Source organism: Panthera tigris, chromosome A1, assembly GCF_018350195.1.
Source record: "Panthera tigris isolate Pti1 chromosome A1, P.tigris_Pti1_mat1.1, whole genome shotgun sequence".
Lineage (NCBI taxonomy): Eukaryota > Metazoa > Chordata > Mammalia > Carnivora > Felidae > Panthera > Panthera tigris.
In genome coordinates, this window is record NC_056660.1 from 229,755,096 (window position 1) to 229,771,174 (window position 16,079).

The following is a 16,079-nucleotide window of genomic DNA, read 5'->3' on the forward strand; positions in this document are numbered from 1 at the left end:
GCGGGGATTGCTGAATCTCTATTCCTGGCGACCAGGTGAGGAACAGCCAGTGCACAGCTGGATTTTCTGATCTCGGGTTGGGTTTGCAAGGCTCGGGGTTGGAGAGGGAGGGAATCATCTTTTCATGTGCTGAGTAGTCAGGCTGGAAGTCAAAATCCATAAAAGCCAAGAGGAAATCCTATACTTTTGTCTGTTTCCAGTTCTCAGGCGGGGCTTTCTCTCAAAAAAAAAAAAAAAAAAATATATATATATATATACACATAATATATAAAAATATATATAAATATATATTTATATATAATATATATTTATATATTATATATAAATATAATTAAAATATATAAATATATATTATATATATTTATATTTATTTATTATATTTATATAAATATATATAAAAATTATATATATATAATATATAAATATATATTATGTGTATATATATTGCTATATATATAATATATATTTATATATAACATATATTATATATATAGCAATATATATATTGCTATATATATAATATATATATTGCTGCATTGCTATATTATATATATCGCTATATATACATATGTATATATATATACATATATGTATATATATATACATACACACACACACACACACACACACATATATATATATATATATATATATACTATAGCAATTTTCTTTCAGGTGGTTAAATGAAACAAGTAAGAACCTCCCAAAATAAAAATCACTGGATTTAAATAATTTACAGACAAATTCTGTCTTCTCTTTCCAGCTTGTCTATAAACTTCCTGAGAGTCGACACCTTGTCTTCTGCCTCTTTCATTCACCACAGTACAGTTTACACTGCCATACGCTTGACAGGAAGTGAATAAATGCTTTTGGACTGAGTGAAAGAATGCAGACCCAATACAACTTCACTCTCCATCAAGCAGAAATATGCAGGCCTGAAAGGAGGCATAAACGAGACGCGTGGATTAAAAACTTTGCAACCAGTGGGGCGCCTGGGGGGCTCAGCTGGTTAAGTGTCAGACTCTTGATTTCGGCTCAGGCCATGATCTCTCGGTTGGTGAGATCGAGCCCCGCATAGGGCTTTGCACTGATGGGAGCCTGCCTGGGATTTTCTCTCTCCTTCTCTCTCTGCCCCTCCCACCCCCTCTCTCTCTTTCAAAATACAAATAAAAAATATTCTTATAAAAAAAAACTTTGCAACTAACATATTTGGAAGGAAATATTCCCAGTAGATAGAGCAAGGACTTTTGACCAAGAGCAGCCGATTTTAAGTCCTGACTCCAACACCCTCTCTCTGTGCGACCATCAGGAAATTATCGCATTTCTGGAGCCTGAATCACTGACTGCAGGGTCATGACCGCCCTGTGAAAACACATACGTCGGATTACATCACCCGTCCGCTGTAAGACCGCCCTCCAGCAGCTTCTCAACTCCTGCCAAGCAAAAGCCAATGTCCCTATAAGAATATTCTCCCCACTCTGGCCACAACCTTTAACTTCTAGAGGAGCAGGGCGACGATGGGTCTCATATATTTTGTTGACTGATGTCATTTATTTTCTGTCTTCCTCCTACAGTGTAAGCTCAGGGAGGACTGAGAATTCAGACTTTATCCACAGCACGTTGAAGTTTCCTGGAACTCAACGAATATTAGTTGAGTGAATGGATGACCTTCCAGCACAGATTCTGGCACATGGGAGCTGCCCACTAAATGGGGATTTTCACCATTATTCTTATTATCTGGGATCTTCAGGATAAGCTAAGCTACGTACTGTTGGCTTTACATTGAACACAAAAATCAGCCTTTCTAGGAACAAAGCCACAAACACGTATAGTAAGAAGTTTTCATATAATAGTTTCAAGACCTCTTTTCCTGGATCGGATTTCATTTTTTTACTTAGTCCTCATTATTCTCCAGTGTTCTCATCAATGGATAGAAAGGAGAAAATAAAGAAAAATAAAAGCGTAATACCAAAAAAGAGAGAGAAGGAGAACTACAATGAATCAGAGACTGGCCAAACAGTAAAGACTGGCTACAGGAAGAAATCAAAAAGAGCAAAAAGCCGTAAGGGTCTGTGCAGGAAGGACATTCCTGGATGCATGTTAATATATAAGGAAATGGGATAAAGACAGAAGGAAAAGCCTTCAGAGAAAGGAGAGAAAACTAACATTTTCGCAACGCAAAAGCCAACTTTATAACTTGGAGATGCCAGTCTGAACACTCAAAAAGCTGCATTTTCTTTCCTTGCAGACAGTTTTCCTAGTTGCCAACAGTGGTGGAAATTACATAGATTCCATTCACATGGTTCACGAGAGGCGTACTGTCTCAGAGATTCCAATTTCAAACATTTCTTCAGAGCTGCTAATACAAAAAAATGTTTTCACTTCATATTTACGTATCGGGAAAACTGAAAAGAATCAAAGGAAAAGCTACTATGACAATTAGAGACTTTGTAAGGTAGTGATTTTTTTTAATTAACAAAGAAAAATAGATACCCATTATATATCATAAACAAAAACTAGTACAAAGATATAAAAGAAGACCACATTCATGACAGCAAAAAGAAGACAATATTTAGGCACAAATCTTGCAAAAGAACGTCTGAAACCCAGTGAAGAAAACTAGAAAACACTCCTAAATGGCACAAGAACCGTCTCGAACAAACAGGAAGGCACTCCACATTCTCAGATAGGATGATTTGACATCGAAAAGCAATCAATTTTCACTAAACTAATGTATAAGTTTATTGTGATTTAAAGATTAAAAATTATCACAATTTTTTCTCTCTGGGGAGACAGGCTGGTTATAGAGTTGATTTAGAATAATGCACAAGCAGGCACCTGGGTGACTCAGTCGGTGGCTCAGTCCAACTCTTGATTTTGGCTCAGATCATGATCTCACGGTTCGTGAGTTTGAGCCCCGCGTCAGGCTCTGTGCTGACAGCTCAGAGCCTGGAACCTGCTTCGAATCTGTGTCTCCCTCTCTCTCTACCCCTCCTCTCCCTCTCTCTCAAAAATGCATTAAAAACTAAACGTTAAAAAAAGGAATAACAAACAAGCAAGCAGAACCCTGAAAAGAACAGGAATGGGGGAGGGGAGGGGAGGGTGGCTGGACCTATCAGATATTAACACACACTACGAAGCTTCTGTGATCTAAAAAGGTTTCTATTGGTGTTTGAATAAACATACATGACCCGGGACAGAAAATCCTGAAACAGGTGCACGTGGATATGAAAATTTGGCAAACAACAAAGACAACATCTTACTACAGTAGGGAAAAGATGGACTTTTTCACAAGTGGTGTTGAGCTAACTGCATAGCCATAGGGGGGAAGCAAATTCTCTGCTCATGCTGCGTGTACACCAGGATAAATGGCGAATGGTGTTTATTTAAATAGTAAAAAAGATAAAACCACAAAATCCTAGAAGACAATATGACTGAATTTCTCTTTAACTCAAAGTGAATAAAACTTTCTTAATTAAGACTTAAAATCTAGAAGCAATAAGTGAAAAAGATTGATTAGTCTCATTACAAAAGAAAAACTTTTATGGCAAAAAAAAAAAAAAAAGCATAAGCGAAGTGAGAAGACAGGAGACCCACATGAAAATGCATCAGAGAGTCAATGTCTAATGATAAAGAGGTTCTAAAAATAAGAGGAAAAAAAGCCAAGGACTCTACTGAAATGTCATCTATCTACAGATGATAGATAGATAGATAGATAGATAGAAAGATAGATGATAGATAGATATACATACAGACAGATATAGATATAGATTAGATATAGATACAGATAGATATAAGTGGTTTATGGAAAAATAAACGTGACTGATTCTTAGACAAATAAAAAGATGTTCAACCTAGCTCATAATAAGGGAAATCCAAGTTAAAATTATACTGAAATACCACTGGATTGAAACACATCAAATGTGGCTACATCTGTATGTTCATAATGACACATACAGGCACAAAAGTCTTTATTGTTCCTCCCTGGAGGATGCCTGAGAAGCAATTCATTACTGTGAAACTAAGGAAGAGAAGAGAAAGGATCAAACATTTATCCTGCCTTTCCTAAATGGACTGTTGTTTACTATAATCAAAAAGGTGATAAAAGGAGTTTTCTCTTTATGGAACTGTCCCAGCTAATACATGAATGATGGAATTTAAATATCACCATTTGCAACCCTTCATGAATTAATGTATTGGCAAAATCCCCAAATCTGACAATATATGCTTTTCCTTTACCTGTCGCACTTCTAGGATCTAACCCAATGATACACTGGCAAAAATTTGAAAACCTATATTCAAAAGGTTGTTCATTACAGCACTATTTGTGAGATTGCACAAAACTTGGGGCAACCCAATTGTCCATCAGTTAGACTCAAGGTGAATTAACCAGATACATCTACAAAGTTCTAAGGTATGTTGCAGTATTTTTTTTTAATTTTTTTAACATTTATTTATTTTTGAGACAGAGAGAGACAGAGCATGAACGGGGGAGGGGCAGAGAGAGAGGGAGACACAGAATCGGAAGCAGGCTCCAGGCTCTGGGCCATCAGCCCAGAGCCTGACGCGGGGCTCGAACTCATGGACCACAAGATCATGACCTAAGCTGAAGTCGGACGCTCAACCGACTGAGCCACCCAGGCGCCCCTATTTTGCAGTATTAAAAAAAAAAGTGGGGCGCCATGGTGGCTCAGTCGGTTAAGCATCCAACTTCAACTCAGGTCATGATCTCATGGTTTGTGGGTTCGAGCCCTGCATCGGGCTCTGTGCTGACAGCTAAGAGCCTGGAGCCTGTTTTGGATTCTGTGTCTCCCTCTCTCTCTGATTCTCCCCCTCATGCTCTGTCTCTCTGTCGCTCTGTCTCTCTCCCCCACCCCCCGTCAAAAATAAATAAACATTAAAAATTAAAAAAAAAAAAAGAATGAGGAAGATTTCTATTATGAGGTGATCTCTAAGATGTATAATCAAATGGAAAAAGAAAGGCGGAGAATAGTAAATACAATAGGCTAAGAAAAAGGAAAATATGAATATATATGGGAATTTACTTAAAATTTTAAAAACATTAATGGGGGCCTATGGAAAGAAGGAATAGAATAGAGAGGATAGAGATTAAAGCTAGACTCCTTCGAATAAATCTTATTCTGTAGATTTAATCTTAAGAGCATAGCTATAAAACAAAATTAACTTGAAAAACAATCCCTAAGAATCAAAAATAAAGTGAACCAAATGAACTTAAATGATATCGAGGAGATAGCATAACCACACAAAGGAATGTACATCTGCGGTGACAACTCTCTAAGGCAAAAATAACTTCAAACAAATCTTAAATTGTTTTCAGTAAATATATTGCTCCTGCAAATGTTGATATTGTGATTTGAAATTTGTATGTGTGCGCTGTGGGATAATGCAAATGATTAATTGCATTGGTGTCACTGAGATCCTGAATTTTAGCGTAGAAGAAAAAATCCAAATGTAAGATTGATGAGGCTAAGTAAAAACAATGGCCCTAAACTTTGAATTGGAAGTTTAAGCATGAACTCTGGATAGAGCTTATCTTAAACAGCAGATAAATACACAAAAATATTTCCTATCTCTGTCTGCTGCAAGTCCCAGAATCAATGACCAGCCCAATAGCAATGAGAATCCCCAGCACCCAGAGTTTGACTTCAATTTTCCCACTTAAGGGAGTAAGTACTCCTTGGAAAATAGGCTCTTACGGGTCTGGGTCATTAATGTATGAGATGAGTCTGAACATCTTATCACACCAGAAAACAGGGAAGCTATCGAGAATTGCTAGGGTTCTATGAAATAACTTGGGGTCCAAATGGAAACAACCCAAATGTCCATCAATGGAAGGAGGGGTAAATAAAACGTGTATACCCATAGAATAGAATGTTATTATGCAATAAAAGGAAACAAAGTATAGACACCTGTTACAGCATGGATGAACTTTGAAGGCATTTAGCCAAAAGAATCCAGGCACAAAAGATCACATGTTGTATAATTATATTGTATGGGCTCTCCAGAATGGGCTTATCCATGGGGACAGAAAGTCCCCATGGGTTGCCTAGGTCTGGGGGTGTGAAGGAGGAGGAGGCAGGCAGGGGGCGGCTGGGAGTGACAGCTAATGGATACAGGGTTTCTTTTGGGGTGACAAAATGTTCTAAACTTGATCTTGATGATGACTGTGCAACTCCGAATACAGTAAAAACAATATTCTAAAAACAATCCTTTAAATGGGTGAATTGGAATGTGAATTATGCACCTCAATAAAATTATCTTAAAAATTAAGGGGGCGCCTGGGTGGCTCAGTCGGTTAAGTGTCTGACTCTTGATTTTGGCTCAGATCATGACTGTCGTGGGATCGAGCCCCACATCGGGCTCCACATTGGGCATGGAGCCTGCTTAAGATTCTCTCCCTCCCTCTCCGTCTGCCCTTTCCCTGAATATGCTCATGGGCATGCTTGTGCTCTCCTTCTCAAAAAAAAAAAAAAAAAAAAAAAAAAATCAGGGACCAATGTGGTCCAAGGCAGCAAATTTGATTCTCAATAAGGACAATCAATACATTGGATGAGAACATGTGACGTAGGGTTAAATCCATACATTCATGATAATGTTCTTCAAAGTTTTGATTTTCTTTGGGGAAAAGTCTAGGAACTCATTATTATTAAAACCAGTAAGTAAAGAGAAAAAATCCAAGCATTTATTCTGCCCTTCTTAAATGAACTGTCCCTCAGGGTTATCAAATCGGTGATAAGGAGAAACTTCTACTTTATAGAAATAATCCAGCTACTAAATGAAGATTGGAGAGTGAGACCATTTTGCCATCTCTAATAAAGTAATGGATTTAGTCAATTGGAGATTGTTTTGTACAGCCCTCAAGCTAAGAATGGTTTTATATTTTTAGAGAATTATAAAAGAAAAAAAAAAAACAAGAAGAATATGCTCGTCCAGTGTCCAACACCACAGACAGCCAGGTAGGTAATCCTTGATTCTTTCCGGTGGAAGGAAGCTCACCCCACCACACAGGAGCAGCCTTGCCAAATAGATCAAATCTGATTCTGACCCTCCACCCTCCTACCACTTCATAGGAAGGACAGCAGACAGAGGGACAGGTTCAGGGTCCCGAGGACGATGAGTCAGCAAGAGTCAGACTGCTGGAGAATCTACAGGATAAAATCTATTGGCATCAGCCAATAACTGCAGGGGGAAACCCATGTATTAAGACCCTGTAAGAGAGATGTCACCCAGAGCCCTGCCCGAGGCCTTGCTAGCACCCTGATTCCAGCAAACAAACAAGAGGGGCTCCTGGGTGGTTCAGTTGGTGAAGCATCTGACTCTTGATTTCTGCTCAGGTCATGATCTCATGGTGGTGAGATCCAGCCCCACCTCAAGATCTTTCCCTCTGCCCTTTCCCCCCCCCCCCCCACCCCCCAGCTCTCTCTTAAACAAAAAAGAAACACACCCACACAAATGTAACATCTATAAGCCAAGGCCGTGGGCGTGCGGGGAAGGGGGGGCACAACTTGGGAGTTTAATAATAGTAATTCATTCCTGATGTGAAGTCTTTCCTGTTACTTTTGTTTAGATGGAATGATACACAATATACAATGCACACTTACATACTTTACCTATCTTAAACTCCTAGCAAGGAATTGAAGTTGCTCCCAAGCCAGCTCTGTAAAGCCAGAAACACCCCTGCACCACATCACCCACCTCCAGTGGTCTCCAGCTGGCCTTTCCTGCCCTTGTGCCCACAGCCTCCTTTTCACCAAACAGCAACAGAGAAAGGTCCCTGCAAAGGGTGTCTTTTCTCTGCAAGAATCAAACCCCCAAGACTAAAAAGTGTTTTCGATCAGAAATGCTGCTCCTTTTCTTTCTGAAAGAAGAGGGAAGCAGTTTCTCCCCGCTCAGCGTCAAATAAGGAGCTTGTGAAAACCTACTTGTGCCCACTGTGTCCACTGTGCCCAAGGACTCCCCTCCGACCCTCAGAAGTGGCCACGGTTCCAGCCTTTTCCACTTTGTCCTGTGAGAAGCCTGTCAGAGAGCAGGACAGACTTCAAGTGTGGATCTATGAGACCACTGGCAGCATCGGTCATCACCAGCCAGGGGTCTGAGGTTCCGGGACAAGGACAGTAGCCAGAGGGGGGAGCCGAGGGTCACCAGCCAGGGGTCTGAGGTTCCTGGACGAGGACAGTAGCCAGAGGGGGGAGCCGAGGGTCACCAGCCAGGGGTCTGAGGCTCCTGGACGAGGACAGTAGCCAGAGGGGGGAGCCGAGGTGCAGGCAGCAGGTGGAATTCGGGAGCCGGGCAGCTCTACCCACACAGGGAGAAATCTAGTGTCTTGTTACCCTCCTCCGTGTCACTGCTACCGGGGAGCCTTAGTCTTCCACCTTTTCATCTCCGGGATGACACCGTTTCTCCCTAAACCCTAATTTTCATCATCCCTTCCCGTCAGAGCAGGAGACCCCGACTGCTTCCTGACAGCGTGGCTCCCTCACTCCCGAGCTGGCCTGAGGCCACCTGGGGAGCTTGGTCCTGGCTTCTCACCTTAGCCTCCAACCCGTCCCCACCCCCAGTTCCACACGCTGCGTCTTAGTCACACGGTGTCTTTGTGGAGAAAAGTGCTCTTCTGCACCGAACCCGTGTTTAACGGCTCTTAGCGGTTTCCTAGCAGGTGAAAGCAGGGGTCATGACTAAAATGACCCAACTCCAGAGCTCGCTTTTCAGGCTCTGTGTGGAGCGGGCACTGGGGGACCCTGCCCAGCTCCTCCTTACGGGCTGGTGGGGGCACCCATGCCCCCCACTGCTGAGAAGAACGCTGCCTGGTGCTATGGGTTGAATCGTGTTTTTCCTTTCCCCCCCAAACCCCCCCGTTGCACGCCTAACCCCAGTACTTCGTATTGTGACTTTCTTGGAGACGGGTCCTTACAGAGGTGATCAAGTTAAAATGAAGCCATTAGGGTGGGCCTTAACCCCGTATGACTTGCTTCCTCATAGAAAGGAGACACAGACACGGAGAGGGAGGATGAGGCGAGGAGACGCAGGAGAAGGCGGCCGTGGGCAGGCCGCGGAGAAAAGCCTGGAACGGATCCTGCCTCACCACCCTCAGAAGGGACCAGCCCTGCAGACACATTGATTTGGCCTCCAGAACCGGAAGACAGTAAATGTCTGTTGTGGAAGCTTCTGGTCTGCGGCTCTTTGACGACAACCCCATGACACGACTGCGGGGGGTAACTCGCTCCTGTTCCTTCTCCTGAGCATCCCTGCTGTGCTGGCAGATGTCACCCCACCTGGCCACCCCCCACGGCCAGTGATCGGTGGCCATGGAAAGACAAAAGCCTAGCCTTCTTGCCTCAGAAGAAACCAACTGTGGGGCATGACTCATGCTTCAGGGCCTCCCGGGGGTTTGGGCTGAGGCTGGCCTCCAGTGGAGCCCACACCCTCGCTTAGCTGCCCCCACACCCCACTTCGTCCCCGGATGCCTTCCTCCCTTGTCCCGAGAGCACTTCTTCAATCAACCCCCTGCACCAGCCTCCCCGTATCAGGCTCTGCTTCCAGGAGCCGGACTCTAGACGCTTAGCAGCTGAGTGAGAGCGTCTGGGTGGGTGGGGGTCTTTCCGGCACTCACCCCAACGTCACATCATCCCCACCTCCGCGTCTCCAGCTTGACTTCCTTCCTCCCAGAAACCTCATGGCTTTGACAGCCGGGACACTAGAAATCCAACAGAAATCCCCCAGAAGTCCAACACCATCAGGCATGTGCCAGGGACACAGAGCACCCCCACCTCTCCGCTGAGCCACAAAGCAGAGCCCCAGGGACGCCAGCACGTTTTACTCCCCACTGAATTGCCACGTTGCTGCCATGGCTCCTTCCCCCTTTTTTCAGCTTCTCGATGCGTTTTAATGTGCCGCCGTGCGGGGGATGCCTGGGGATCATTAGAGAAGCTATTCAAGTCCTCGCGAGCAAGCCTCGCTAATGGACAGATGAAGGGGAAAAGAAAGAAAAAAGAAAAGAAAAGGGGAGGGGCGAATCTTACTGGTTTAAGATTCACTAGGGGGAGCGTCCACCCATTTTCCCACTAGATTTCACGTGGCTAACAGGTTTATCTCCCAGTTTTCTCTTGCAGTGAGAAGAAAGTGTTCTCTCTCAGTTTGCAGGCGTTTGGGGGGAGAGGTGTGACTTTTGTGTTTTGTTTCCTTATTATTTTTTCTAACCTTTGATTGAGTGCCTCGCTCGAGTCCGGCCCCAAAAGCACATGGGAAGGGAGAGATTATATAAATCACTTTCCCTTTGATTGTGTTCCAGCAGATCCAGGCAAACCCACACTTACGACTTACAAATGGTTTCCACGTGTCCGCAGAGTCGATGGTTTTCAGGGCATAAGCGTGCACTTGGAAGCCTGCTGCTCCCTGCTGAAAACCGCTGTTCACTCTCTACTGAAGCATCGCAAAGGCAAGTCAATCCAGAGTAAAAAGACTTCAGAAGCTCCGCTGTCCAGCCAGCCTTCTAAGGCAAAGCTCCTGGGGAGTTGTCTCCAGAGATCAAATGTTTCCCTTTCAGAAAACATTCTAGAATATTCAGCCAAAGTGCTATCTTGAATAGCCCGGGTTTTAAAATACAGCAGCAATACCAGGGGGAAGTCATTCTGTCTTTCTTCTGTTCAGGTTTCTTCCCGCCAGGATTTCACATCTTCCTCTGGATCATATCAGAACTGACTCCCTTTTAGTCCTTCTTTTGTTTTTCTTATTTTTACGGACACTGTTTTCATTGCTGGGCCCTAGTTTCGATCTAGTTTTCAGTCTGGCCTGTCATTGTAATTCTCCTCATATTTGTGAAAATACACTACGTGTCTAACCATCCTCAATTGAAGATGGAAAGCTGAGCGAGATGTAGAGTCCATGCTCAAGAATCTTACAGAATTAACAGAGGAGGTTAATCGACAACCCACTAAGTACAACGTGGGGCAGAATATGATGTCTATCATGAGAATTTTGCAAAGTGATGGGCGGTGCCTCCCACAGGAGGCATTCAGGCCAGGCTTTAGAAATGGACATAATTTCAACAGTTAGGAATGGGTTGGGGAATGAGGGACATGGTTGGGGAATGCAAACATATTTTCTGGGGGGGGGGGGGGGGGACAATCTGTGCAAAGGTCCAGAGGTAGGGGAACACAGGTCATGGCCACTGCACCGAAGCCAATCTAGTGTGAGCAAAGTATGGAGGGTGGACACACGAGCAGTGAAGACAGCAAAAATAGGTCAGTGCCAGATCATAAGGTCCCTTAAAGGCCTGGGAGAAGAATTTTGCCCTAATGTTAAGAAACTGGAAGCCATTAGGGGTGCCTGGATGGCTCAGTCAGTTGAGCAGCCAAGTCTTGAATTGGGCTCAGATCATTAATGGGTCACATGGGCCACGGGGATGCGGCTATTAGGGGCCGATGCCCCCAGCAGCTCTTCTCCTCCTCGCTCGCCATCAGAATCCCAACTGTGTTCAGCAGTTGGAAGGCCCTGTGCCTGTGAGGACCAGGCTCTCTCTCCAGTCCCAGGATGAATCTTGATTGGTCTAAGCCAGTCACTACCATTTTATACCCCATGTAGGTAGCTGATTCAGGTTTGGAAGGGAGATGCAGTCACGGTCAAGTACGATGGGAGGGGGGGATCTGCTTGGAAACATCTGAGAAACTATTCCCTGCTCGCAAAATAGGACTGTCAACTGTGTGCTGTGCCTGGAGTTGCAGCAGCCATCTTGGAACGGTGAGGGAAGCCAGCCTAGCAGGACAAGCCAGGCCACCAAGGACAGCAGAGGGGACGGGGGGTGGGGGGGGGGGGGTGAGTTGAGTCCCCGCTGATGTTGCTGTTAGCTTGTCTGTTGCCTGCAGCCAAAAGTACCCCAATCCGTGTAACTCTCACTGGTCCACGTGGAAGAGTTTGGCTCCCCCTCCTCTGGTGCATCTGTTGCCTTCACTCAAATTAGGGGCAGCGTCCGGAGGGCCCTCTCTGTACATCAGCCCTCACGCCACAGCAGGTTTCCTATCCCTGAAACGGCTTCGCCTTGGAAGAACCTGGGAAAACAAGTACAAATTCCTGGGAGCCAAAGCGCACACGTTTCCTGCCGACTCCCTCCCAAGTTGGGCCTTCTGTTCTGGAGTGACTCACGTCGCTCTTCCCCTGGACTCTTTCCAATGTTTTCGGCGTCCTGGTGCTCGTGTTTCTAAACCCCAGTGCAGAATCCCAACTGTGGGCTCGTCAGCTTTCTCCAGACTATGCTCTTCGTGTTTGCCGGGCATCTTTTCTGACAGGAGTCACAATGCTTTTCTTCCCAGATCCAAGCTCCCTGCTGGACCTGAAATGGTAGCAATCATAACAGTGCCTCACATACCACTGCAGAGTTCACAATAGTTTGCAAAGCATTTCCACACACGCCACCTAACTGAATCCTTGCAATGAGGTAGGAGATAAGGAGAGCAGACAGAATTATTCCTACTTTACGGGACGAGAAGCACATTTAGAGAGGATGACTGGTCGGGCCCGGGGTCGAATGGCAGCTGGCACGGGTAGGATGGAGACCCAGTTAGACGGGGTGTCTCTCCACCAAATTCAACTCCACCAAGTTCAACTCTGTTCCAGTCTTCCCTTGGTGCTTGGCACTCTTGGGCTTGCCTGGACGAGGATGAGGACTTTGTTCATGCTCCTGCTTAAAAGACACGGAAAGAGGTCCAATTGATGTCAGACACCAGTGATGGGATTCAAGCCACGTTTCACTGTTCATTTGTTATGTAAATTTAACGTGGTGCCAGGAATTTGATACAGTCTGCTCTTTGTTCTACTAGGAAGAAGGTCTTCGGTTTGTGTTTTCTTGAGCTCTGTAGAGGGAAATGGAAAGCGGGGAGTGGACGATGTTCAGTGGCTGTGAGGCACGGGCTTGGCACAGAGAGCAGAGGGAAAGGAGGACTGGAGAGGAAAGTCACACGGAAAGGGGAGGGTCACTGTGGTGCAACCAGGACCTGTTCGGTGAGCTGAATAAAAAATGAAGGTAGTAGCCATATTTACCAAACACTTATTGTGCTTGAAGCGTAACAGTTAGTTATTGATGAGTGACAAAATGTCCCAAAGTTCTGTGCCTTAAAACTACAACTGTTAATCATTTCTGAGTTAGTTGTGTGGTTCCAGTGATCTGGGCCGGGCTGTTCTCGGCTTGGCATGCTCATGAGTCTGTGATCAGTGGGCAGGGTGGCTGGGGACATGCTGCTCTGGGGTGGCCGTGGCTGGGACAGTCATCAAACAGGCTAGCCTAGCCATGTCCTCGTGGCAAAGTAGCCCAGCATGAGAAAGAACAGAAGTACACAAGGTCCCTGCCACACTGTCCCATCTGCCGTCTTGGAGACAATGCAAGTCTCAAGGTGACCTACACACAGGGGTCGGGGAATAGATATCACATCTTGATGAACAGGGCAGCAAAGTCACTTGACGAAGGGCTTGGGAAGTGGGAGGGGTAAGGAATTGAGATCCATTCCACAAGTTGAACTGTGAGGGCTGAGAGAAAACCATGTGTAAGATCATCCTAATCCCACCACGTGGAAAATGGTTACAGGTTGGTCTGGTGACCTGTAAATGCTTGCTGAGTAGGACCACTGGAAAGACATCATTTGAGACCTTGCTGATGATTCCGAGGTCAAGGGGATATTTTTGCGTGAGAGAGGATAGCCGTCCACGCACCTAAAAAATAAAAGAGCAGATCAAGAACAATGGCTTTGGCCAAGGTCAGGGCTACTAGCACCTGGAACAAGGCCGCTCGGGAGGTTTGGAACATTCACCACATCCAATAGCTCATGCTCAACATATGAAGAGGTCTTGGCACACATCATTGTGTGTGACCCCACAACACCTCAAGGTGAGGAACATTCTAAGATTTCTCTCTGAGTTTGATTCAGGAAACTTTTGAGCGCTCTGATGGAGAAAGCAGCTGTCAGGTACATGTGAGATGTGTCGTGTAAGAACACTCCTCCCACCAAAGCAAAGGGAAAAGGAGTACGTTTTATACTTTGCCTCCCACCAAAGAACATCCTTCTTTCCAACCAAGCCCCTCAGAGCTCTAGAATACTTCAAGGCTTGACATTCTTCTGTTCAAAACTGAAACGAGCCATTAGAAACAGATAATATCTGGAATATGTTATTCCCAACACATTTTTGTGATTACCCAAGTACCAATAGTCAAAATTTTTACGGAATGCTGAAGAGCAGCCTCGCTCTGACATCTGTTAACAGTAAGCAAGTGGAACAAAGTGGACGTCTCTCAATGATTCCAATCATGTCGCTGCCTTGTCCACGGTGAACATTTTTATGACTCAGTAGGAAGTGCTGCCTTTAGAACAACGACTTACCGGGAGGAAGATGGGGAATCGGCCTGAAGCCCCTGCTAAAAATCAAAAATTTATGAAATTCATAAACTTGTAAAATGTTAGCATATTCCCTTTTACTAGCAGGCAGTAAAGCGACAGCGATGCTCAGACAGACAAGCGGTTCCAGTTAAGAAAAGGAACAGGGGCGCCTGGGTGGCTCAGTCGGTTAAGCGTCCAACTTTGGCTCAGGTCATAATTTCGTGGGTTTGAGCCCCACGTCGGGCTCTGTGCTGACAGCTGAGTCTGGAACCTGCTTCAGATTCTGTGTCTCCCTCTCTCTCTGCTCCTCCCCCACTCTCTCTCTCTCAAAAGTAAATAAACATTTTAAAAATTCAAAAAAAAGAAAGAAAGAAAGAAAGAAAGAAAGAAAGAAAGAAAGAAAGAAATAAACTGGAGCCAACCCACACCAAGACCCTCACGTTGGCCTGGGAAGGAAGGATTCTGCTGGTTATGCTTGACACACAAAATGGTTTGAAGAGAGGCGTACCTGGTGGCTCAGTCGGTTAAGCACCCGATCTCGGCTCAGGTCATCATCTCACAGTTCATGAGTTCAAGCCCTGCATCGGACTCTGCAAGGAAACTGCCTGAGATTCTCTCTCTCCCTCTCTCTGCTCCCCCCCCCCAGCTCCCTCATGCACGCATGCTCTCTCTCTCCCTCTCTCAGAATAAAAAACAAAAACAAAAAAAGAATATTTTAAAAAATGCGTCAAAGCGAGTCGCTTTAGGGATCTCAGAACCCTGCAAATAAACAGAAAGATTGCTTCTGGCCTCCAGAGAAGACAGAAGTGTGGCTAAGAGTCTGGAAACTTGGCTTCCCTTCCACCCCTGCCTCTGCTACTTGCTGACTGTTAGATTTGGGGCCAGTTGCTTCATGTCTTGGGACCTCAGTTTCCCCCAACACTTAAGTGGGATTATAAAGGACCTACCCCAGTGGATCCCTGTGAGGTTTAGCTAAAGCGGGAGTGATGTGTAAGGATTGTAGAGCAAAGAGGCAAACCATAACAAGGGCACGTAAGGACTGGAACAACACAGCCTCGGGGCACAAAGAGGAGGCCGGGGCTTCTGCCCACATCTCTAACTCTGGGCGATGACTCAGGCCTGAGAGCCTGAACAGTAGCTGCAGTGGCCAGACAACAACCAAGCGCTGGACAAAGGCACAGGGACCTGAGGTCAGTCTTCATTTTCATTGATGAGGAAGAAGAAGCCCAGCTGGAAGGTTCCAGAGAAGCCCCGAGGCTCCGACATACAGCCAGCCCTCAACTCCCACCATTGCCAGGCAAATAGGCAGCACTAACACTCCCTCCTCCTTCATCCTCCACCTGCCTCCCCGTTGGGCACCGTTTCCTCCTTAAAAGTTCCTGAATGTTAAGTTTAACAGACAGGAAGGAGCAGTGGGCAAGAAAAGGGGGACTGACGTGATCAGAGTCGCCCCCGTCCTCATATTCTTCCAGATGGCCATTCCTCACTCCCACAAAGCCGTGCACGGCCCTGAGGCGCTCTTTGCCATGGCTCGTGAACGCCCAGCCCAATCCAAGGGGGGCTGCTGTATGCACTCGCTTTCAGGAGCTTCGGGGCGCATGTACACGCACACACACACGCTCACACACTCGTCACACGTACACACAGACACCTGCATGAATGCACACACACAGGTTCAACCACACAGGCACACACATA